General features: G+C 41.2%; 1 long non-coding RNA gene across 1 annotated transcript in view; it reads right to left on the reverse strand.

The window, feature by feature from the left end:
• The window catches only part of LOC309810079, a 70,174-nt gene that overhangs the window by 11,469 nt on the left and 31,312 nt on the right, over positions 1-27,393 (reverse strand). Inside the window, exon 2 of the long non-coding RNA XR_014294936.1 lies at positions 6,611-6,806. This is a non-coding gene — a long non-coding RNA (uncharacterized lncRNA). The remainder of the gene's footprint in view (positions 1-6,610; positions 6,807-27,393) is intronic.

Raw genomic sequence — 27,393 nt, forward strand, 5'->3', positions numbered from 1 at the left:
TATTAAACTTTTGTTTGATTTTCTCCTGTTAATCTGTCTCATGTCAATTTAATTCTTAGACCAACCAGAAGAACCTAGAAGAAGAAAATTTCTTCCTCTCAGACAGTGGTGACTCACCATTTTAACATTATGCACTACTGGGTAATCTATTACAAAATCTTCCGTACCACATCTGTGTTAATCACCTCTAATTTCTGCTTCAGCCTCCATCTTTCCTTTAATTAATTGCTTATCACCTGTATGTCCTTTACAAGTACCACAAACTCGGCATGTTCCAAACATTAACCCCTTTCCAGACTAACTTCCCTGCTTTTATTCCCTATCTTGGATGTTGACATCACCCTTGTTAAAGAACATCTCAGAGACATTAATTTAAAGCACAGCTGACATTTACTCATCTATTAGGGAGATTAGTTGTATACAGATTGCCATCCAATAGACAAAACAGGGTTTATGGAGGGAACACTCTCAGTCAGGGGAGAAATGACAAAACGTTTTGTTTTGTTTTGTCCTTGGGTGTGCTGATTGGCTAAAAACTATCAAGAGGGCAATTTGCATCCAAGCAGACTGCATTATTATCAGGGAAGGTAATTTTAGTTATTCGTCATTTTTCCAAGAAATCTTGTGACTCAGCTGTGGAGTAGGAAGGTGGTATGTTCATCTTTCATATTTCCTGCTAATGTTCTTCCTTTGGTATCTACACCATAGTTGAGCTAGGACTTGTTATAAATACTTAACTCCCTTTTTGTGGTCAAATTCAGATCCAAGACCATGGTTGACCACGAAGAATTTTGTGTCTCTTGATGTGGTATCATCCACTAGATGTGGTTTGAGATAACAGTTTATAGTAATATTTAAACACATATTGGAAGTGCTCAAGAAATAGAATAATTACAAATATAATTTTAAAATTTGGAACCATTTGTATCCAGTTTCCTAGTCGGCCTAAACCTAATCAGGAGAATTAGTCTCATGTCTCTTTATCCCTCAAATTCCTTGGATTCCTTTGAGGTCTTTGTACTTTTTAGGAACAGCAGCTAACGGTTGGGGGCCTAGGTTCAGTGAAGACATATGGATATATGTTAGCAGGTCTTATTAGAGGAGTCTAAAGACAGATGGTAAAACCACTTGTTGGAAAAGTTGGCAGCCATTACAATTGTTTGAGACAGGTAAATAAGGGAGTTCAGAGAGTTTATGGGAAAGAAGACAGCTGAGAGAAAGGCAAAAACAACTATGGCAGTTATTTTACAATCTAATACCTTGACCCATACAAAGGAAAGAAGTAATAAAAGGAGGCAAATGTTAAACTGTTATATCCTAATCACAGATCTTAATCTAAAAGTCTTATATAGGAAATTGAGTAGCTACCCACTTTCAGAGCTCTGTGATTCTAAAGCTTTTTACTGAGCCGTAGGTTTATACATCTCCATTGGGACTGGATGTCCAGGTTGTAGAATCCTTAGTGACTTCACACTGGGAATCATAAACCCATGGGTATATACCCTAGAGTTTAAGAGCATTATTTGTGGTTAAATATACTTGATATGACCTTTCCAAGGCTGACTTCTTGGCATCCTCAGTACATTTCTCTTTCTGACTTACTTCACTTAGTATCATGATCTCTAGTTGCATCCATGTTGCTGCAAATGGCATTATCTTTTTTTAATGGCTGAGTAGTATTCCATTATATATATATATATATATATCACATCTTCTTTATCCATTCATCTGTCGACGGACATTTAGGTTGTTTCCATCTCTTGGCTATTGTAACTAGTACTGCTATGAACATTGGGGTTCATGTATCTTTTCGAATTACTGTTTTGTCTGGATATGTGCACAGGGGTGGGATTGCTGGGTCATATGGTAGTTCTATTTTTAGTTTTTTGAGGAACCTCCATACTGTTCTCCATAGTGGCTGTACCAATTTACATTCCCACCGACAGTGTAGGAGGGTTCCCTTTTCTCCACACCCTCTCCAGCCTTTATTATTTGTGGACTTTTTGATGATCGCCATTCTGATATACACCGGTGTGAGGTGGTACCTTATAGTTTTGATTTCCATTTCTCTAATAATTAGCGATGTTGAGCATCTTCAGCAAGTGGTTTTGAATCCTTAAATCTTTAACAAGGTGGCATGCTCTTGTTAAGAGGCAGAGAGTTCAGAAGTTACAGCTTATGCAGCACAGAATGTACTTTATTTTAAAGATAAGAACTATGAAAAAATAATGTATCAGCATTGGCCAGGGGACAGAGAATGCTGAGTTTGAAGAGCTGTTCAGCAGTCGTGGGGTTCATTTTTATTAGGAGGGGGAGCTAGATTGGTTTCCTTAGGTTGGAAACTAAGGAAATAGGATTACTATTTCCTAGGATGACTAGGAAAAAAAAACCTAGGATTACTTAGGTTGGAGTGGTTCTTGACAATTATGTGGGAATTAGACAACGAAAAAATGCCATAGGTGAAATGTGACTATTGTGCATTGTTTTGAAGCAATTAGGTTTGAACAGCAAATCTTACGAGGGCAGTAAGTGAGAAGGGGAGCTAGAATAATTCCCGCTGAGGCACCAACTAGCTTAATTGTTTCTGCCACAGCACCACGGCAATAAACAAGGTAGCTAAACCTACCTAAGGTAGACCGTAGGCTTGCAATGAGATTTTACCTTTTGCGTAAGCACTTTTAAAGCACAACTTGCCTTTTCTGTACGAACAATTATGAAGGATTCAGTATAGTCAGGCTGACCAAAGTCAGGTGTTGCTCTTATGACTGAGTAGGAAAGAAAAAGGCCTATTTAACACTTGGCTCCCAAGGGAACATCTGTTTTAGTTTGCTTTTGTAGTGACTGAGCTAAAAGCAATATGGAAAAACCCAACATGCTAATGATCTCTAGGAGACAAACAGTGCTGCCCAGTGCCCTTCTGAGGAGGGTCAAGATTGCAAGAAGTATCTTAACAAATTTGCTATTTTCAAGTTAGGGCTTGAATATGGGAAAAGCAAAATAAAAGAGTTATCACAGGTGAGATATGAACATACATAAAGATCAGAGCATAAGTAATGGGTGTCTAAAGATAAGAAAATGGTTACAATCTTTGTAAGATGGACAATTTAAAATAAAATTTAAAAAGTAACAATAATTACCAGGAATCCTAACTTAGAAGTAAAGAATTTTTGTTTAAAAATGATTCAAATCATGACAAAAACCAAAAAAAAGAGGATATCCAAAGATCATTCTTTTTCTGAACTGTCATTCACAAACTCTTTTACTAATTCACATGCCATATATATATATATACACATACATACACACATGCACATATAATTAAATGATAAATTTATAGCTTTATAAGACATATATCACATTAAACTTACCATCTTAATAAAACTACAGCAATTTCCTTGAAAACCCAACAAAACATATCCATTACCTTACATATTTGTATGTCTTTGCAACTACTATTTGAGTACTCATTTAATTACAACTTTTAACCAAAGAAACTAACTTCTGTTCCCTCTCAGGCACAGAGAAAACTGGAAAGGAAGCAAAGGAGCACTGTCTACCATACTCAGGTACCTAGCAGCAGACCACAGCTCTACAAGGATGCCTGCTTGTGTACCACCAGCTCACATGCCACATTCATTCATTCTGCATGTCTGTAACATAGCAAATAGTACCCTGTATGCTAATATGACCCAAAGGCATTGGTATATCCTTATTAATTCACTAACTGATGGTCACTCTCTAAAGAATAAAAACAGGCAACAAGGGCAGATATATTAAAATTATGCTTGCTTGTTTTATATTCTTTTACTTTTTAGTTTTGATCTGCCAAGAAATTGGGCATCCAAAGGTTATTTATTAACTCAATTAGTCCAAGGTCTCTCTCAAAGCCAATTTAGGATCTTGGTATTATGATTTAAGTTGATGCTATAAAATAATACAGTCACTGCTGATATCAAAAAGATTGTCAGACAGATGATATTATGAAATTTATATAGACAGTGGAAATAGAGTAACTAGTTTTTAACATTTTTTGAAATTCTTAAGAGCAAATACTTTTAAAAGATATAATTATAACTCAGTGTAGTTGGACATACAAATTTCTTACGCTTTTATGTTATTAAATAATTACTAAGGTAAGCTTATCTGAAGAACAAGACTAGTAAAAGATTTAGGGAGTCCAGATTAATATGGATTTCTATGAATAAACAAATCCAGGTGTTGCAAAAGTTAGAATATTAGCTAACATTATTTTTTACCCTGTTAAAAACAGAGAAAACTTATTATTGTTTTCAAATCAAAATTGTCAAACCGATAGATTGAGAGTATATGGAATTAAATCTTTCTTTTCTTGAATTCTCTTCTATTTATATGAAAGAGGATTAGCTTCCTAAGTCAATCAAAATGGAAGCTCCTTTATTTTTAAAGGGCTTTATAATTTGTAAATTTATAAATTCTCTCTGGAGGTAGGCAAATATACACCAATCTATTTGTTTAGAAATTATTTATGCCCTAGATTTGTCAGAGTTCTCCAGAGAAACAGAGCCAATAGGATGTGGACCTATACGGAGATTTATTATATGGAATTGGCTCACACAATTATGGAAGCTGCAAGTACCAATCTGCAGTGTGGGGCAGCGGGCTGGAAACCCAGGAGAGCTGATTGTACAGACGAAGTCAGCAGACAGTCTGCTAGCAAACTTCCTCTTGCTCAGGGAGGCCAGTCTTTTGGCCTATTCAGGTCTTCAACTGATTGGATGTGGCCTACCCACATTATCATGGGCAATCCAGATTTAAATATTAATCTCATTCCAAAGCACCCTCCAAGACAACAGAAAATTAACCATTACATACCCATACAATGAGAAAATCTTATCAAACTCTCAGGAAAGCTAGGTAATTATGGAGGGATATAGAGCTGAATTTCTCCTTTATGATATGCTATTTTTCCATACTTTTCCATACATCTGTAAGTTGAGCTAGGGGTTCAGCTTTCAGATTTATTGACACCTTGCTGTTGGGTCACAAAACTTTCCCTCATATCTTGATAGTGCTCATTTGTATTTGTATGTTCTTCCGTAGAACTTCCCTATTTCTTTTACTAGAGAATGGAGGAATAGTCTTGTACTTAGAACCCTTTCAATTTCTTAGGATGTCATGAAGCTAAGGACAAGCCAGAAGCAATCATTCTTATTCCATCTGCGTTCCCAAAACACATGTTTAGATACATTTATACAATTGCTATACAATTAGAGTTCTTTATTTTTCAAGTCATAAAAAAAGTTTCAATTTTTTCTTTTTCTTTGCCAACGTTTCCCTCCCATTTGATAGCAGATGTGTCTGAGTTAGATATAACCTATGGTGTTCACAAATAACAAATTGCTGTGGCTAGTTAGTGTTCACAAATAACAAATTCCTGTGGCTAGTTAATCTCCAGTAATTAACAACAACAACCAAAGAAGCTGTCTGATGGGACTTCTGAGATGCTGGTGTGAGTAGCCAAATAAATTTGAAAAGAAGAACACAATTGGGAGAGTCACACTTTCTGATTTCAGAACTTATTACAAAGCATTAAGACAATGTGGTCCTGGCATAAAGAAAAACATACAGATCAATGAACTGAGAGTCTAGAAGCAAACCTTTGTGTTTATAGTCAATTGATTTTCAACAAAGGTAATAATTCAGAGGGGGAAAGAACAGGCTTTTCAACAAATGGTGCTGGGACAACTACGTATCGACATGCAAAAGAGTGTAGTTGGACTCTTCTCATATCATATACAAAAATTACCTCAAAATGGTCATAGACCGAAACATAAGGGTTAACACTATAAAATTCTTAGAAACATGGGGGTGAGTCTTCATTACCTTGGGTTAGACAAAACCTACTAAAATGTGACATTGAAAGCACAAGTGAAAAAGAAAAAAAGTAGATAAACTGAACTTTATCAAAATTAAGAACTTTTGTGCTTCAAAGGGCATCATGAAGAAAGTGAAAAGAAAACACACAGAGTGGGAGAAAGAAAAAAATCACGCAGTAGGTGAAACACTGAGCCTTGGATTTTGCCTTTGGACAAGTTGATTGCCTGAAAACTACCAAGGAGAACAGTTTGCCCCAGAGGAGCAGAAGGGAATTTCAGTTATTTTTTGCTCTAGTTCAGGTCCCTATCATCGGCAGCCTCTTAACTGGGTGCCCCCATCCATCTGCCACATCGGTGCCAAAATTATCATAACAAAACACAGGTGTTTGCCATCCCTCTGTTTAGCAGGCTGGATGGACTCTATATTGCCAGTAGAATTAAATCCAAATGACTTATAAAAATGGCATTCAAGGCTCTTCACAATCTAGCCCCTATGAACTCAGGCAGCTACATCTCCACCAGAACTCCAGCCCCACCTGCCCTTCCCTGGATGCTATCACCTGAGCTCCTCCTCTTTCTATTACAGTTCCCTCTACCTGGATGCTCTCTCCTCTGCAAGGAAAACCTCCACTCAGCCTTCAAATGTTACCTCTTCCGTGAAGCCTCCCCTGATTTGCTCATCAAAGCAAGTCACTTCCTTACTTGTGTTCCCAAAGCACTTCGTACTTACTTCTGTTCCATTACTTAGCACTTACCACATCGTATGGCAATTATTTGGCTGCTTTGCTCTCACCCTGAGGCCAGGGGTAGTGACAGTTTTGTCTTTGTATCCTCTAGTGCCTATCTTCTGATTTGGCTCCGAGAAGCTTCTCAATAAGTATTTGGTGAATGAATGTGTCATCCATCACAGGGACACTGATCAGTGAGTGTTTTTCAATGTCTATACTAACACTGCAGGTGATAAAAAAAAAAAAGACAGTTTATAGTCTGGCGGAGGTTAAAAGAAGCAAATATGAATATCATAAACTATACAGCAAGCTAAAAGCCATAAGAGAATTATGAACCAAATATTACGGGGGTCAGGTAAGGGAGAAGGAATCCTAGAGAAAATTCTAAAGATTTCTACAGTTAGCGATGGGGGCCAGGTGATGGTAGGGAAGGGGCAGCCGAGGAGCTGTTTACAAATTTGATGCAAGCCAATGTTGACAAGTTCAATAACTTTCAGTGGCATACTCTATTGCTGAAATTAAAAGTCAGGGGTATTAGGGATTTTATAAAAGGGTTTCCCTCTCTGGGAACTCCCTCCACTTATACAGACAATATAACTGGAGTGCTTCCTTTGGCGGTCAAGGTGACCTTCCACTTGTTGGGGAAGGTTTGTTCTCACTGAGACTCCTGAGTCTGTCCACACTGCAGCAGAGGCTTCCTCATTGTCCCCAAAACTTTCAGCTTTGGTAGTGGCAAAGCCTGGAACTTCTGGACCACTGTCCCCACCTTGATCTGATATTTCTATGACTACACTGGCCTGAGTAGAGGAAGGGAGCAAAGAAAGCTTCACTCCTACAGCTCCACCACCACTAGACTTTCAGGCTGAAACACCTCAAGCTTTTGTTGACTGAAATAAGGACGCACAGCATAAAAGTTGTGAGTCAAGTTTTATTTGGGGACCTTACGGAGGACTATAGCCTCAGAGACAGCCTCTCAGGTAGCCCTGAGGAACTGCTCTGAAGAAGTAAGGGAGGAACCAGGACGTATATGAATTTTTTTTGGCTGGAAAAAACATGTAGTTGAACTTCAAAAGATTACTGCAAATCACAAAGAACAGACATCTCAAGTTAATGATGTTAGTGCTTTTCTATATATGGGAATATGCAATAATCTAGGGTCATTTGAAATTCGTCCTTAGAGATGCATCTTAACTATCTAGGGGCCAGCACAGAATGCAGAATGCTTCCTGTTTTTCTCCATCTTGAATTCCTCTCAGGAATACAATAATAGTAGGAGACTTTAACACCCCACTCACATCAATGGACAGATCCTCTATACAGAAAATCAACAAGGCAACAGAGATCCTAAATGATACAATAGAACAGTTAGACTTAATTGATATTTTCAGGATGTTGCATCCAAAAAAACCAGAATACACATTCTTTTCAAGTGCACATGAAACATTCTCTAGGACTGACCACAAAACAAACCTCAAGAAATTTAAGAGTATGGAAATTATTTCAAGCATCTGCTCTGACCACAACAACATGAAACGAGAAATCAACCACAGAAAAAGAAATGAGAAAAAAACGATTACATGGAGACTAAACAACATGCTACTAAAAAAAACAATGGGTCAATGAGGAAATCAAAAAGATAATTAAAAAATACCTTGAGACAAATGACAATGAAAACACAACCGTACAAAATCTATGGGATGCAGCAAAAGCAGTTAGAGGGAAGTTCACAGTGAATTCCCCTCAGGTGCACTGTCAGTGGGCAACTCCAGTGGCTAATGGCTTTATCCTTGTAGAACTGGAATAGCAGGCAACATTTTTTTCGTTACAGTCTGGTAGTGAGAGACTGAATATACAAATGGACAATGGCCAGACCGTATATAAAACAGAACTCTGGCCCACAATCTGCAGCAACCAGCCCAGGAAGCCAACCTACTATCTGCAAGTCAGACTTCTATCTCTAACAACTAGTCCAGGAAGTGAAACAATAACTCCTGTAACAATCGGTCCCAAATGGTCAGGACTTTATTAATATCTGATAGCCTCCCTAATTTTTGTTGCAGCTTCCAACTTGGGATCGACTGGAGAAAGCAAATATGTTCCCCTGACCAATCACATAGGATGCCATGCTTCTGGTTAGCCTGCCTGCAGCTTCCCATGTCAACAGCCTCCAATCAGCGCACACCTGCAGCCTTCCTCTTTGGCCAGTACAAAGCTTTCCCACTCCTCTGCCTGCCTTTGGGTGTCTGCCAAAACCTAAGTGATGTTGGCTGACTCTTGCTATAGCAAGCCCTGAATAAACAGCTTTTGCTTGATCTCAATCGGTTGGTATTTCTTTGCACAGTAGAAAAGGATTTTTAAAACCAGATGCTAAATATTATTCCCAGAATCAAAGTGGGGAAAATGGTAAATGATTTATAAGAGTTGTCTCATGGGATAACCAGCTTTCGCCTCACTTTTTTCTCAAATTTCACCACCTCGTCAATTCCCTAGGCTGTGTAGGGAAGCACACACAGGCTGATCTTGCCCTGGTATCTGTTCTTCCACCCTGAACAGCACAATGGAGCGTGATAATCCACAGGAATCCCTTTCCCCAAGTATGAGTCTAGTTTAGAATCATATCACCAAGGAGCTCCAACAGAGGAGCATGGGGTAGGCATTGGCCCCCCACCCAGGGCAAGGTGAGGTCACAGCTCCTCATTTTCCCTATAATCTTCCTGCCCCTGAGGGTGACTCTTGGACGGAAGCCCACAGTTCGCATGATAAACAATGCTCAGAGACAGTACACTGGGGAGCCACATCAAGGAAGAAGAATATTTTCCTACAGCAGCATGATTGGAAAAGAATGTCCTCTTCCTTCTATATGACCTCGCAGGGAAGTTTTACTTGCACCGCCCCTCCTCCACTGCCCGGCCTGCCCTGGGTCCTCTTGCCCACAGTGGTGTCCTGCTGTTTCCCCCTCCCAAAAGCCGAGCCCCCTCACTCTGGGCATCCTCAATAAAAGACGCAGAGAATTAGAAGGAGATTTCTCAGCTGTTTTTCATTTCTAGTTTATATTCTGAGGCTCAGCTGCATCTTCCTACCAGGCTGGATTAAGAAGAAAGGCAGTTGATAAGATTTGCTCTCCCTGTATCCAGAGCAAACCCCAGGGACTGGGGTGTGAGGAAGACGAAGGGGAGTTTTTCTTGTCAACCTTGTGCATGAACATACAATTTAAATGAACTAAATATTCCTGCTTTAAATTTTTTTTTAAGGGCTTCCCTGGTGGCGTAGTGGTTGGGAGTCCGCCTGCCGATGCAGGGGACACAGGCTCGTGCCCCGGTCCGGGAAGATCCCACATGCCGCGGAGCGGCTGGGCCCATGAGCCATGGTCGCTGAGCCTGCGCGTCCGGAGCCTGTGCTCCGCAACGGGAGAGGCCACAACAGTGAGAGGCCCGTGTACAGCAAAAAAAAAAAAGTAAAAAAAATTTTTAATGTGGTAAAATACACATAAAATTTCCACCTTAACCATTTTAAGCGTACAGTTCAGTGGTGTTAAATACATTCACATCATTGTGCAAACAATGTCTAGAACTCTTTTCATCTTTTTTAGACATTCTTTTTTAATATTCTTTTCCATTATGGTTTATCACAGGATATTGAATAGAGTTCCCTGTACTATTGTTGTTTATCCATCTTATATATAATAGTTCATATCTGCTAATCCCAAATTCCCAGTCTATCCCTCCCCCAAACTCCTCCTCCTTGACAACCATAAGTCTGTTCTCTATGTCTATGAGTCTGTTTCTGTTTCATAGATAGGTTCACTTGTGCCATATTTTAGATTCCACATATAAGTGATATCATATGGTATTTGTCTTTCTCTTTCTGACTTACTTCACTTAGTATGATAGTCTCTAGTTGCATCCATGTTGCTGCAAATGGCATTATTTCATTCTTTTTTATGGCTGAGTAGTATTCCACTGTATATATGTACCACCTCTTTAGCCACTCATCTGTCAATGGACATTTAGGTTGTTCCCATATTTTGGCTATTGTGAATAGCACTGCTACGAACATAGGGGAACAACCCAGTGGGATTGCTGGATCATATGGTAACTCTATTTTTAGTTTTCTGAGGAACCTCCACACTGTTTTCCATAGTGGTTGCACCAATTTACATTCCCATCAACAGTGTAGGAGGGTTCCCTTTTCTCCACACCCTCTCTAGTGTTTGTTATTTGTAGACTTTTTAATGATGGCCATTCTGATCGGTGTGAGGTGGTACCTCATTGTAGTTTTGATGTGCATTTCTCTAATAATTAGTGATGTTGAGCATCTTTTCATGTGCCTACTGGCCATCTGTATGTCTTCTTTGGAGAAATGTCTGTTTAGGTCTTCTGCCCATTTTTCGATTCGGTTGTTTGTTTTCTTGTTGTTGAGTTGTATGAGCTGTTTGTATATTTTGGAGATGAAGCCCTCGTCTGTCACATCATTTGCAAATATTTTCTCCCATTCTGTAGGTTGCTTTTTCATTTTTTTTTTTTTTTGCGTTACGTGGGCCTCTCACTGTTGTGGCCTCTCCCGTTGCGGAGCACAGGCTCCGGACGCGCAGGCTCAGCAGCCATGGCTCACGGGCCCAGCCGCTCCGCGGCATGTGGGATCTTCCCGGACCGGGGCACGAACCGGTGTCCCCTGCATCGGCAGGCGGCCTCTCAACCACTGCGCCACCAGGGAAGCCCGTTTTTTCATTTTTTTATGATTTCCTTTGCCGTGCAAAAGGTTGTAAGTTTGATTAGGTCCCATTTATTTTTGTTTTTATTGCTATTGCCTTGGGAGACTGACCTAAGAAAACATTGGTACGATTTATGTCAGAGAATGTTTTGTTTATGTTCTCTTCTAGGAGTAGAACTCTTTTCATCCTGAAAAACTGAAACCCGGTACACAGGGTTAAACAACTCCCCATTCCCCCCACCCCTGCCCCTGGCAACCACCCTTCTACTTTCTGTCCCTGTGATTTTGACTACCCTAAGTACCACATATAAGTGCAGTGTCATACAGTATTTGTCTTTTTGAGACTGGCTTCTTTCACTCAGCATAATGTCCTAGAGGTCCATCCATGTTGTAGCATGTGTCAGAATCTCCTTCCTTTTTAAGGCTGAAAAATAGTCCATTGTATGTATTTACCACATTTGGTTTACCCATTCATCTGTCAATGGACACTAGGGTCGTTTCAGCCTTTTGGCTGTCGTGAATAATGCTGTTATGAATACGGATGTTATTTTCTTTATTCCTTTGTTCTTGACTCTGGCCAGAGATACTGATAGTACCTCAAGCAGTGTTATTAGGGTGAAAATAATCAATGTTCAGTTTTTAAATATATTATATTGTTTTACTTCTGAAATACACTTTAAAGGAAAGTCTGAGGAGAACAGATCACAAGTTTATGCCAAACAATAGATTTTGAAAGAAAACAGAACAGAGCTTCTCGGCTCTGGCTGCACTGAGGAAATTTGAAAAAGCACCTATGCCCAGATCCTAGGCCCCCGAGAGTCTGCCAGAATTGATCTGGGCTTGTTAGAGTCACTGAGAGCTTTTAAATGGCACAATGCCCAGGCTCTACTTGAGACCCATTATATTAGAACTTATGGGGGTGGGGTCCAGGCACTGATGTACTTTAAAGCTTCCCCAGGTGAGTTTATGGCTAGCTGGGACTAAGAACCACTGGCATAGCCCACACCTTCACCCCTAGAGGGACTAAAGATGGGCCACTTGGACTGGAATGGAGTAGGGAGAGGGCTGGGGCATGAGCTTATAGAAAAGGGGACACCTGGGTGGGATTCAGGTGGAGGGAGGCCATCCCCTGAACCTATTCACGTCTGTATAAGTGTCCTTTCATTAAACTCTCAATTACCTTGTTTGAGTGAGTCATCTTTTCCTGCTAGATCCTGACTGCTATAGTTGCCCTCACCTTGACAAGGTTGCAATAATCACTGAAGGTCAGTTTGCCATGCGCAGATGCTCTAAGGCTACATCTGGAAAAGACCTGGGTCAGGAAAGCTGTCAAGAGCCAAGCATGTTGAGAGACAGCTACTCCAGCCCACCCCCTCCCCTGAGCCTCTCTCACACTCTCATCTCTGCTGCTTCTGACTCTGCTCTCTCCTTGCTGCCCGCAAATCTGCAGCCCCAATGCCAGCAGAGGGCACCTGGTCAGCTTCCATCTCAGGTCCTGGCCGACCTGGTGCAGTGGCTACCACCCCCCAACCCCACCCAGAGCAGCGCCTCAAGGTCCCCTGGGCAGAGGACTACAGGCAGGGCAGTGCCATCTAGAAGGGAGCACAAGACCAAACTGTGATTGACATTTCCGGGACACAGAGCCATCACTACCCGTTAGCCTGATGGATTTCAGACATTATTTTCTTTTTACTTTTTTGCAGATTAATAAATTACACAAAGTGCATAAAACTGGATGCAGATGAATACATTTTTACATATGTGTACACCTGTGTAACCACCACTCAGAAGATATCAAAATTTCCAGCACCCCAGGAGGCTCTCTTATACTCCTCCCAGTCAACCTGCCCCCACAAGGGCAAACGCTATTTTGCCTTCTTTCACTAGAGATTAATTTTGCTTATTCTTGAACTCCACGTCAATGAAATCACACCCTATGTACTCTTTTGGGTCTGGCCTCTCTTGCTCAACATTACATCTGTGAGATTCAGCCACGTTAGTGCATGAAGCAGGAGTGTGTGTTTTTCATTGCTGTGTGGAATTTCATTTACAAATACGTCACAATTTATTTATCCATCCTACTCTTAATAGACGTTTGGGTTGTTAATAGATTGGGGACTCTCATGTATAAAGCTGCTATGAACATTTTCCAAGGCATCGTTTGGAGAACCTAAGCACTCATTTCTCTTGGGAATATACCCAGGAGTGGAACTGCTGGGTCATAGGGTAGACATAGAAGATGCTGCCAATTTTCCAAAATGACTGTACCGACTTATGCTCCCACCAGCAGTATCTGAAAGTTCTAGTTGCGCCATACTCTCATTAATACTTGATATTATCACCTCTCCTAATTTCAGCCATTCTGGGAAGGGTATGGTTATACATCATTGCGGTTTTAATTCACATATTTAGTATACTATTAAAGAAACTAGTGAATTTATAAAACAGAGATATCAAGGAGTTTTTTATGTTGTTGCCACTGTCAGGGAGGAAGAAATTGTCCTCTATCCTTCTAGTTTCTTCTGGATGGTCTAAGAATTAAATTGACATGTGACAGATTAACAGGAGAAAATCAAATAGAAGTTTAATAACATCTATATATTGGGGCCCAGGGAAGCTCACCCCAAAATATGCAGCAATGGCATACTGATTATTTTGAATTAAAGTTACTTAAGAAACAGCCATTACAAGAGGGACACTCTGACCCTCCTTTCTGTCTCCCCGAAAGCAGGAAATAATTCTCCCATGTGAAAGGTGCACCCCTGCATCTGGAGTTAGAAGGACACCCTTATCCCCAGAGATGGGGGAATTACAGGCCTAGAACCCTCTGGAAACAAACCTTCTTACTGCTTTAATTTACGACCCCAAGCCCACATTCTGTTTTGATTCTTCACTAATTGGGCACCTAAAACCCAAGTTTCTTTGTCCTGTCAATTCCTCACAAATTTATTGTCTCTTTGTCTAAAAAGTATAAAAGCTGCCTGCTTTGGCCACTTCTTAGGTCCCATTTCCATGAGACCTCTGTGTGCACGAATTAAAATTTGTTGTTTTTTCTCCTGTTAATCTGTCTTGCATCAATTTTGTTATTAGTCCAGCCACAAGAACTCAAAGAGGGGTAGAGGGGGAAACTCCCCCTCCCCAACATACACATGGGAGAGACTCAGGAAAACTAACTCTCCAAGATGACCAAAACCCTTGCCTTAAGTACCACCTGTGGTTAAAGACAAAAGAAGATGTCGGCGGGGAGTGGTTTAGAACTTCAGAAAGGAGGAAGGCACTCCATATGAAGATGCAAAAGAAAATGTTTGGTAAATAAACGTGTGCTGGGCCACTCAGGGACAATGGACTCTGATCTTTATGCTTCTACAATTCAAGTAAAAAAAAAATGACGGAGGCAGGGTCAAGATGGCGGTGTGGGAAGACACCGAGTTAGCGTCTCCCCACAACTGGGGCTCCTGCCGGCCACTGGGCGGGGTCTCTGATGCCCAAGGAACCTCAGAATGAACTGGTAGGACGTAGCGGGACTGAGCGGGGGAGGAGAAGTGGAGGCCAGACAGGATCGTCACCCCTGAGGCTGGGGAGATCAGGAGAGGCAGGCAGGAGGGACTCTCCAGGAAGAGCGGGAGAGGAGCGGAGGGCGACTGCCCTGCCCACTTGGGCACGGGGAGCCTGCTGATCTCCCAGGCTGGTTCCCTGCCCTCCAAAGCCCCCTCCAGGCCATGTGGGTCCTTGGGGGCATAGGGGGCAGGCCGGGGAGATCAGGAGAGGCAGGCGGGAGGGGCCCTCCCAGACCGGAGGAGCAGGAAAAGAGAGAAGGGCGTTTGCCCCGCCCACTCGAGCCCAGGAAGCCTGCTGGGCTCCCAGGTGAGGTCCCTTGCCCTCTGAGAGTAGGGGTCGGGGGCATGCCTGGGCCCCTTCTGTTCCTTGAGCCTAAGCCCCACTGTCCACAGCCCCCAGGGCCTTTTCCAGCCCTGTGGGTCCTGAGCATTGGCCCCACTCACCACCCAAACCTCACCCTTTCTTAGTTCCCGCCCTCCACAGCCAAGGCCTCCCCACCCCCCACACCTTTTTTTTTTCCTTTTCCCTCCTCCTCTTTTTTACTATTGTGGTACTGATGTACCTTCGAGTTGTTGATTCATCTATATTTTTAATTTTATATTCTTCCTAACATGTCTGCTGTTTCCCTAGTCTAATTTTATTTCTTACTTTGTTATTGTTTGTTTTTTTTGTTTTTTTTTTTGCCACCCCAGGCAGCTTGCAGGATCATGGTTCATGAGCCCAGGGTTGGGCCGAAGCTCCTGCGGTGGGAGCTCCGAGTCTGAACCACTGGACTAACAGAGAATCTCAGACCCCAGGGAGTATTCATCGGAGCGAGGTTTCATGGAGTTCCTCCTCTCAGCTCCAAGACCAAGCTCTACCCAATAGCCTACAAACTCCAGTGTTGGAAGTCTCAGGCCAAACAACCAGTAAGACAGGAACACAATCCCACTCATAAAAAAAAAAAGGGGGGGGGACAGCAAAAAAATATGTCACAGATGAAGGAGCACGGTAAAAACCTACAAGACCAAATAAATGAAGAGGAAATAGGCAATCTACCTGAAAAAGAATTCAGAGTACTGATAGTAAAGATGATCCAGAATCTCGGAAATAGAATGGAGGCATGGACTGAGAAAATACAAGAAATGTTTAACAAAGATCTAGAAGAACTAAAGAATAAACAGAGATGAACATCACAGTAACTGAAATGAAAAATACACTAGAAGGAATCAATAACAGAATAACGGAGGCAGAAGAACGAATAAGTGAGCTGGGAGACAAAATGGTGGAAATAACTGCCAAGGAGCAGAATAAAGAGAAAGAATGAAAAGAAGACAATCTCAGAGACCTCTGGGACAACACTAAATGCACCAACATTCGAATTATAGGGGTCCGAGAAAAAGAAAGGGTCTGAGAAAATATCTGAAGAGATTACAGTTGAAAACTTCCCTAATATGGGAAAGGAAATAGTCACCCAAGTCCAGGAAGCACAGAGAGTCCCATACAGGATAAAAACTAGGAAAAACACACCAAGACACATATTAATCAAACTAACAAAAATTAAATTCAAAGAAAAAATACTAAAAGCATCAAGGGAAAAACAAAAAATAACATACAAAGGAATCCCCATAAGCTTATCAGCTTATTTTTCAGCAGAAATTCTGCAGGTCAGAAGGGAGTGGCAGGATATACTTAACGTGATTAAAGAGAAAAACCTACAACGAAGATTACTCTACCCAGCAAGGATCTCATTCAGATTCAATGGTGAAGTCAAAAGCTTTTCAGACAAGCAAAAGCTAAGAGAATTCAGCACCACCAAACCAGCTATACAACAAATGCTAAAGGAACTTCTCTAAGCAGGAAACACAAGAGAAGAGAAAGACCCACAAAAACAAACCCCAAACAAATAAGAAAATGGTAATAGGAACATACATATTGATAATAACCTTGAATGTAAATGGATTAAATGTCCCAACCAAAAGACACAGACTGGCTGAATGGATACAAAAACAAGACCCATATATATGCTGTCTACAAGAGACCCACTTCAGACCTAGGGACACATAGAGACTGAAAGTGAGGGAATGGAAAGGGATATTCCATGCAAATGGAAATCAGAAGAAAGCTGGAGTAACAATACTCATATCAGAAAAAATAGACTTTAACATAAAGACTGTTACAAGAGATAAGAAGGAACACTACATAATGATCAAGGGATCAATCCAAGAAGATATAACAATTATAATGTTTATGCACCCAACATAGGAGCACCTCAATACATAAGCAAATGCTAACAACCATGAAAGGAGAAACTGACAGTAACACAATAATAGTAGGACTTTAACACCCCACTTACACCAATGGACAGATTGTCCAAACATAAAATAAATAAGGAAACACAAGCTTTAAATGACACAATAGACCACATCGATCTAATTGATATTCATAGAATATTCCACCCAAAAGTGGCAGAATACATCTTCTTCTCAAATGCACATGGAACATTCTCCAGGATAGATCACATCTTGGGTCACAAATCAAGCCTCAGAAAATTTAAGAAAATTGAAATCATATCAAGCATGTTTTCTGACTACAATGCTATGAGACTGGAAATCAATTACAGGAAAAAAACTATAAAAAACACAAATACATGGAGACTAAACAGTGCGCTACTAAATAACCAAGAGATCACTGAACAAATCAAAAAAGATATTAAAAAAATACATAAAAACAAATGACAACGAAAACACGACGATCCAAAACCTATGGGACGCAGCAAAAGCAGTTCTAAGAGGGAAGTTTATAGCAGTACAATCCTACCTCAAGAAACAAAAAAAATCTCAAATAAACAATCTAACCCTACACTTAAAACAACTAGAGAAAGAAGAACAAAGAAAACCCAAAGTCAGTAGAAGGAAAGAAATCATAAAGATCAGAGCAGAAATAAATGAAATAGAAATGAAGAAAACAATAGCAAAGATCAATAAAACTAAAAGCTGGTTCTTTGAGAAGATAAACAAAATTGATAAACCTTTAGCCAGACTCATCAAAAAAAACAAAAGGGAGAGGATGCAAATCAATAAAATTAGAAATGAGAAAGGAGAAATCACAACTGACGCCGCAGAAATACAAAGGATTATAAGAGACTACTACAAACAACTATATGCTAATAAAATTAGCAACTACAAAGAAATGGACAAATTCTGGGAAAGGTACAATTTTCCAAGACGGAACCAGGAAGAATTAGAAAATATAAACAGACCTATCACAAGTAACGAAATTGAAATTTTAAATAAAAATCTTCCAACAAACAAAAGTCCAGGACCAGATGGCTGCACAGGCAAATTCTATCAAACATTTAGAGAAGAGGAACACCAATCCTTCTTAAACTCTTCCAAAAAATTGCAGAGGGAGAAATACTCCCAAATTCATTCTATGAAGCCACCATCACCCTGATACCAAAACCAGGAAAAGATGTCACAAAAAAAGAAAATTATAGACCAATATCACTGATGAACATAGCTGCAAAAATCCTGAAGAAAATACTAGCAAACAGAATCCAACAGCACATTAAAAGGATCATACACCATGATCAAGTGGGATTTATCCCAGGAATGCAAGGATTCTTCAATATATGCAACTCAATCAATGGGATACACCATATTAACAAATTGAAGAATAAAAACCACATAATCATCTCAATAGATGCAGAAGAAGCTTTTGACAAAATTCAACACCCATTTATGATAAAAAACCCTCTAGAAAATGGGCATAGAGGGAACCTACCTCAACATAATAAAGGCCATATATGACAAACCCACAGTAAGCATCATACTCAATGGTGAAAAACTGAAAGCATTTCCACTAAGATCAAGAACAAGACAAGGATGTCCACTCTTGCCACTCTTAATCAACATAGTTTTGGAAGTCCGACCCATGGCAATCAGAGAAGAAAAAGAAATAAAAGGAATACAAATTGGAAAAGAAGAAGTAAAACTGTCACTGTTTGTCGATGACATGATACTATACATAGAACATCCTAAAGATGCCACCAGAAAACTACTAGAACTAATCAATGAATTTGGTAAGGTTTCAGCATACAAAATTAATGCACAAAAATCTCTGGCATTCCTATACACCAACAACGAAAATCAGAAAGAGAAATTAAGGAAACACATCCATTTACCATTGCAACAAAAAGAATAAAATACCTAGGAATAAACCTGCCTAAGGAGGTGAAAGATTTGTACTCAGAAAACACTGATGAAAGAAATCAAAGATGACATAAACAGATGGAGAAATATACCATGTTCTTGGATTGGAAGAATCAATACTGTGAAAATGACTATACTACCCAAAACAATCTACAGATTCAATGCAATCTCTATCAAACTGCCAATGGCATTCTTCACAGAATTAGAATAAAAAATTTTACAATTTGTATGGAAACACAAAAGACCCCAAATAGCCAAAGCAATCTTGACAAAGAAAAACGGAGTTGGAGGAATCAGGCTCCCTGACTTCAAACTATACCACAAAGCTACAGTAATCAAAACAGTATGGTACTGGCACAAAAACAGAAATATAGATCAATGGTACAGGATAGAATGACCAGAGATAAACCCACACACATATGGGCACCTAATTTATGACAAAGGAGGCAAGAACATACAATGGAGAAAAGACAGTCTTTTCAATAAATGGTGCTGGGAAAACTGGACAGCTACATGTAAAAGAATGAAATTAGAACACTCCCTAACATCATGCACAAAAATAAACTCCGCATGGATTAAAGACGTAAATGTAATACCAGACACTATAAAACTCTTAGAGGAAAACATAAGAAAAACACTCTTTGACATAAACCACAGCAAGATCTTTTTTTGACCCACTTCCTAGAGTAATGGAAATAAAAACAAAAATAAACAAATGGGACTTAAAAGCTTTTGCACAGCAAAGGAAACCATAAACAAGACAAAAAGACAACCTTCAGAATGGGAGAAAATATTTGCAAATGAAACAACAGACAAAGGATTAGTCTCCAAAATATACAAACAGCTCATGGAGCTCAATATCAAAAAAACAATCCAGTTAAAAAATGGGTGGAAGACCTAAATAGACATTTCACCAAGGAAGACATACAGATGGCCAAGAGGCACATGAAAAGCTGCTCAACATCACTAATTATTAGAGAAATGCAACTCAAAACTACAATGAGGTATCACTTCACGCCGGTCAGAATGGCCATTATCAAAAAATCTAGAAACAATAAATGCTGGAAAGGGTGTGGTGAAAAGGGAACCCTCCTGCACTGTTGGTGAGAATGTAAATTGATACAACCACTATGGAAAACAGTATGGAGGTTCCTTAAAAAACTAAAAATAGAACTACCATATGACCCAGCAATCTCACTACTGGGCATATACCCTGAGAAAAGCATAATTCAAAAAGAGTCATGTACCACAATGTTCATTGCAGCTCTATTTACAATAGCCAGGACATGGAAGCAACCTAAGTGTCCATCAACAGATGAATGGATAAAGCAAATGTGGCACATATATACAATGGAATATTACTCAGCCATAAAAAGAAATGAAGTTGAGTTATTTGTAGTGAGGTAGATGGACCTAGAGTCTGTCATACAGAGTGAAGTAAGTCAGAAAGAGAAAAACAAATACCGTATGCCAACACATATATATGGAATCTAAAAAAAAAAAAGTGGTTCTGATGATCCTAGGAGCAGGACAGGAATAAAGACGCAGATGCAGAGAATGGACTTGAGGACACAGGGAGGGGGAAGGGTAAGCTGGGACGAAGTGAGAGAGTGGCATGGAGATATATACACTACCAAATGTAAAATAGATAGCTAGTGGGAAGCAACCGCATAGCACAGGGAGATCGGCTCAGTGCTTTGAGACGACCTAGAGGGGTGGGATACGGAGGATGGGAGGGAGGCTCAAGAGGGAGGGGATATGGGGACATAAATATGCATATGGCTGATTCGCTTTTTTGTGCAACAGGAACTAACACAGTATTGTGAAGCAATTATGCTCCAATAAAGATCTATTTTTAAAAAATGAGGGGCTTCCCTGGTGGCACGGTGGTTGAGAGTCCGCCTGCCGATGCAGGGTACACAGGTTCGTGCCCTGGTCCGGGAAGATCCCACATGCCGCGGAGCGGCTGGGCCCGTGAGCCATGGCCGCTGAGCCTGTGCGTCCGGAGCCTGTGCTCCGTACCCAGAGAGGCCACAACAGTGAGAGGCCTGCGTACCGCAAAAAAAAAAAAAAAAAAAAAAGAGGACTAGGGGAATTAAGCACCCAAAGTCACCAAGATTTTATGAGCAGAGCCAGGCTCAGAATGTAGGATCCCCTTACTGTTGCCCGGGGCCTCTGACATAGCTTCTGATGATCTGATTCTCACACAACCTCTGATGATCTTTAGTTCTGTCTGGAGGTCTCAAGGCTGAAAGGATAAAGGTCTGTCTGACCCGTGTCCGGGGTGACCCTTCATCAGTTGTGGGATTCCTCAGGCAAAGCCGTGTAAATCAAAATGTTTATTTAAAAGTAAGCTATTTCAAATCAGTTTTAATGCTAATTATTATTTTTATTTTTATTTATTTATTTATTTTGCTGTACGCGGGCCTCTCACTGTTGTGGCCTCTCCCGTTGCGGAGCACAGGCTCTGGACGTGCAGGCTCAGCGGCCATGGCTCACGGGCCCAGCCGCTCCACGGCATGTGGGATCTTCCTGGACCGGGGCACGAACCCGTGTCCCCTGCATTGGCAGGCAGACTCTCAACCACTGCGCCACCAGGGAAGCCCTAATGCTAATTATTTTAACAATAATTCATACTAACAGTGCATGTGGTGTGGATCATTGGAGCACCACATAATTAGAAGGACCCTCTGAAGGGTTCCAGGCAACGACTGTGAACCCTCTCTTTGGGTAGGTATCATTTTCAGAAGCAGATGAAAACTCTCAAACTTCTCCCCAGGGAAAAAAAGCACGCATTTTCTGACAAAGTCCATCTTGCCTAATATTTCACGGGGCATATAGACTCCTTGAAGCCCAGCCCTGAACTTGAGATTGTGTTCTATAGCATGTATCTCCTCCCACAGACATCCTGGACAGGACTTTTCATCTACCTTTGACAGAGATCCAGATACCAAAAACTTTATAATTTTGGACATACATCTTTTTATTTTAAACTTATTTTTATCTAATTAATAGAGATGTAAAACAATGATCACGATTCTCTCAGTTTTTATGTTAGAAAAGGGAATAATAAGGAGAACTGAGTCAAGTAGTCAGTATACATGGGTCCAATGGCAGGGGGGCTTTTGCTGTCATTAGTACCACGATGACTAAGATCTCCTATCCTAGGCAAAGAGTGAGACGAACAAACCCAACGGATAGCACTTTTTAAAAAAAATTATTTATTTTTGTCTGCGTTGGGTCTTCGTTGCTGCATGCGGGCTTTCTCTAGTTGTGGCGAGCAGGGGCCACTCCTCGTTGCGGTGCATGGGCTTCTCATTGTGGTGCCTTCTCTTATTGTGGAACACGGGCTCTAGGCGCACGGGCTCTAGGCTCGTGGGCTTCAGTAGTTGTGGCACGCGGGCTCAGTGTCATGGCACATGGGCTTTGTTGCTCCGAGGCATGTCGGATCTTCCCGGACTAGGGCTCGAACCCGTTGTCCCCTGCATTGGCAGGTGGATTCTTACCCACTGCGCCACCAGGGAAGCCCCGCGGATAGCACTTTTTGATCACTTACTTTGTGCCCTGTTCTTGATGTTAGCTGCCAATCAAATGGCTCCTGATAATGACCTAGTATAACATTTGTTGTCATCTACTAAGCATTTAAGGTGTGTGAACATCAAAGGTAATTTCATTACAATAAAGTATAGGGAAAAAACATTTTAATTTAATTAGTACAGGGAAATATGCATAATCTGTTTTTCCAAGCCTGGTCAGGATGTGGTGAGAGTTACAGGGTCACGGTAGCAGTTACAACTCTTGTCCCTACCTGCTAGTGCAAGGTTTCCCACTTCTTGCAAATTTCTCTCCAAATACTTCTTCTTCATCCCTGGGAATGTTTGTCTCTCAGGGCTGGTTTTGCGGGACACGGTGTCCTACACCACTTTTTCCACCAGGTGGCAGCACTACATTAGCAGGGACAGCCTTCAATTCACCGAGCCCTCCTCCCAGATTATGACAAATAATTCCTTTCTCCCCTTTGCATTACTTTTAAAGAGTTCCCAAAGAGACCAAGTTTTACAACATTCTAAAGCAATTATACTCCAATAAAGATGTTAAAAAAAATAAAAAGAGACCAAGTTTGGGCTTCCCTGGTGGCGCAGTGGTTGAGGGTCCGCTTGCCAATGCAGGGAGCGCGGGTTCATGCCCCGGTCTGGGAGGATCCCACGTGCCGCGGGGCGGCTGGGCCCGTGAGCCGTGGCCGCTGGGCCTGCGCGTCCGGAGCCTGTGCTCCGCAGCGGGAGAGGCCACGGCAGTGAGAGGCCCGCATACCGCAAAAAAAAAAAAAAAAAAAAAAAAGAGACCAAGTTTTTTTGTTTTCTTTTTGTTTTTAGAGGATATAACTTTCTCAGCCCCTGTCTCTCCATACGAATCAGACATTAGTCCCCTGAAAGCCAAATCTGAGTAACAGCCATAGGGCTGTATTCAGAACAGCCTTGCCCCTCTAATAGTGAAGTCTTGGCCGCTGGGTCCTTCCAGTCCCTGGGCTGGTTGAGAGCTTGGGAATAAGACAGATCTCAAATGAGTCCTACCTCTTCCCATCCCTAACTATGAGATTTTGAGCAAATTAATCTCAAAACCTCCGTGTCCTCATCTGTAAAATGGGGACAATGATGGTACCCACTTCATCATGCTGATGTGCAGATTAAGTGAGACTCTATCATAGTCCCTGGCACATGGAATTCACTGATCAGTGTTAGCACTTATTATAAACATATATACCCACAAAAAAGATATAAATTATTAACCGGGATTATTTCTGGTGGCAGGATCAGAACGGATTTTTAATTTCTTCTTTGTTTTCCAAATTCTTTTCACTAGGCATGTATTGTTTTTATAATCAGGGAAAAAAGGCAATTAAAATATGATAGACTGTTAACTCAAGTTCCTGATGATGCCACTGAAACGCTGAAATACTTTCTCCCCTGCTCAATGAGCTCTGGAGGGCTGGATCTATGTCTTATCTACTTTGGTATCTTTAACATTAAATATATCATTTGATGCCCAGTAGGTAGTCAATACTCATTTCCTGAACAAAATCTCCATGGTAATTGCTTCAGATTTTAATTTCTCAGTGTAACTGGACATCTTTTCCTTCTTCATGAATTTTTTTTTCTTACTTAGGTCCAATTTCGAATCCTTTTACGAATTTAATTGAATCCTGTCCAAATTCTCCCCATCAAAATTCCTCTTAGGGCTTCCCTGGTGGCGCAGTGGTTGAGAGTATGCCTGCCGATGCAGGGGACACGGGTTCGTGTCCCGGTCCGGGAAGATCCCACATGCCGCGGAGTGGCTGGGCCCGTGAGCCATGGTCGCTGAGCCTGCGCGTCCGGAGCCTGTGCTCCACAATGGGAGAAGCCACAACAGTGAGAGGCCCGTGTACCACAAAAAAAAAAAAAAAAAAAAAAATTTCCTCTTAGACTGTTGAGTTGTTTTCAGGTGAGTTTTCAGAAAGCCTTCTACCTGAGCTCCACCTGAGCTCCACACCAGCTCCTCTTACCAGGAACGGATATGGATGCGGTCACTGAGTTGGGATCAATCTTTTTAGTAGCTAAACAAAGACACAAGAGCTGTTTCCTTCTTGCGAGAGCACAAGAATCACAACTAACTGCTGAACAATCATCGACAGGAAGACACTGGAACCCACCAAAAAAGATACCCCACATCCAAAGACAAAGAAGAAGCTGCAATGAGACGGTAGGAGGGGCACAATCACAATAAAATCAAATCCCATAACCACTGTGTGGGTGACTCACAAACTAGAGAACACTTATACCACAGAAGTCCACCCACCGCAGTGAAGGTTCTGAGCCCCACATCATCCCAACCTGGGGGTCCAGCAATGGGAGAAGGAATTCCTAGAGAATCAGATTTTGAAGCCTAGTGGGATTTCATTGCAGGACTTTGACAGGACTGGGGGAAACAGACATTTCACTCTTGGAGGGCACACACAAAGTAGTGTGCACATCGGGACCCAGAGGAAGGAGCAGTGACCCCATAGGAGACTGAACCAAACATACCTGCTAGTGTTGGAGGGTCTCCTGCACATGCAGGGAGTGGCTGTGGCTCACCGTGGGGACAAGGACACTGGCAGCAGAACTTCTGGGAAGAACTCACTCCTTGGCATGAGCCCACCCAGAGTCCGCCATTAGCCCCACCAAAGAGCCAGGTAGGCTCCAGTGCTGGGTCATCTCAGGCTAAACAACCAACAGGGAGGGAACCCAGCCCCAACCATCAGCAGACAAGCGGATTAAAGTGTTACTGAGCTCTGCCCACAAGAGCAACACCCACTTCTACCCACCACCAGTCCTTCCCATCAGGAAGCTTGCACAAGCCTCTTAGATAGCCTCATCCACCAGAGGGCAGACAACAGAAGCAAGAAGAACTACAATTCTGTAGCCTGTGGAATGAAAACCACATTCACAGAAAGATAGACAAAATGAAAAGGCAGAGAACTGGGTACCAGATGAAGGAACAAGACAAAACCCCAGAAAAACAACTAAATGAAGTGGAGATAGGCAACCTTCCAGAAAAAGAATTCAGAATAATGATAGTGAAGATGATTCAGGACCTCAGAAAAAGAATGGAGGCAAAGATCAAGAAGATGTAAGAAATGCTTAACAAAGACCTAGAAGAGGGCTTCCCTGGTGGCGCAGTGGTTGAGAGTCCGCCTGCCGATGCAGGGGACACGGGTTCATGCCCCGATCCGGGAAGATCCCACATGCCGCGGAGCGGCTGGGCCCGTGAGCCATGGCCGCTGAGCCTGCGCGTCTGGAGCCTGTGCTCTGCAACGGGAGAGGCCACAGCAGTGGAAGGCCCGCGTACAGCAAAAAAAAAAAAAAAAAAAAAGACCTAGAAGAACTAAAGAACAAATAGATAGAAGAATTAAAGAACAAACAAACAGAGATGAACGATACAATAACTGAAATGAAAAATACACTAGAAGGAATCAATAGCAGAATAACTGAGGCAGAAGAATGGATAAGTGCCCTGGAAGGCAGAATGGTGGAATTCACTGTCATGGAACAGAATAAAGAAAAAAGAATGAAAAGAAATGAAGACAGCCTAAGAGACTTCTGGGACAACATTAAATGCACCAATGTTCACATTATAGGGGTCCCAGAAGGAGAAGAGAGAGAGAAAGGACCTGAGAAAATATTTGAAGAGATTATAGTCAAAAACTTCCCTAACATGGGAAAGGAAATAGCTACGTAAGTCCAGGAAGCAAAGAGAGTCCCAGGCAGGATAAACCCAAGGAGAAACATGCCGAGACACATGGTAATCAAACTGACAAAAATTAAAGACAAAGAAAAATTATTAAAAGCAACAAAGGAAAAATGACAAATAACATACAAGGGAACTCCCATAAGGTTAACAGCTGATTTCTCAGTAGAAACTGTACAAGCCAGAAGGGAGTGGCATGATATATTTAAAGTGATGAAAGGGAAGAACCTACAACCAAGATTACTCTACCCAGCAAGGATCTCATTCGGATTCCACAGAGAAATCAAAAGCTTTACAGACAAACAAAAGCTAAGAGAATTCAGCACCACCAAACCAGCTCTACAACAAATGCTAAAGGAACTTTTTAAAGTGGGAAACACAAGAGGAGAAAAGGACCTACAAAAACAAACCCAAAACAATTAAGAAAATGGTAATAGGAACATACATATCGATAATTACCTTAAATGTGAATGGATTAAATGCTCTAACCAAAAGACACAGGCTCACTGAATGAATACAAAAAAAAGACCCATATATATGCTGTCTACAAGAGACCCACTTCAGACCTAGGGACACATACAGACTGAAAGTGAGGGGATGGAAAAAGATATTCCATGCAAATGGAAATCAGAAGAAAACTGTAGCAGCAATACTCATATCAGATAAAATAGACTTTAAAATAAAGAATGCTACAAGAGACAAGAAGGACACTACATAATGATCAAGGGATCAACCCAAGACGAAGATATAACAATTATAAATATATATGCACCCAACATAGGAGCACCTCAATACATAAGGCAAATGCTAACAGCTACAAAAGAGGAAATGGACAGTAACACAATAATAGCGGGGGACTCTAACAGCTCACTTACACAGTGGACAGATCATCCAGACAGAAAATTAATAAGGAAACACAGCTTTAAATGACAAAATAGACCAGATAGATTTCATTGATACTTATAGGACATTCCATCCAAAAACAGCAGATTACACTTTCTTCTCAAGTGCACACGGAACATTCTCCAGGATCGATCTCATCCTGGGTCACAAATCAAGCCTCAGTAAATTTAAGAAAATTGAAAT

This window comes from Mesoplodon mirus (genome assembly GCF_964341445.2).
Source record: "Mesoplodon mirus genome assembly, chromosome: 9".
Taxonomy (NCBI): Eukaryota; Metazoa; Chordata; class Mammalia; order Artiodactyla; family Ziphiidae; genus Mesoplodon; species Mesoplodon mirus.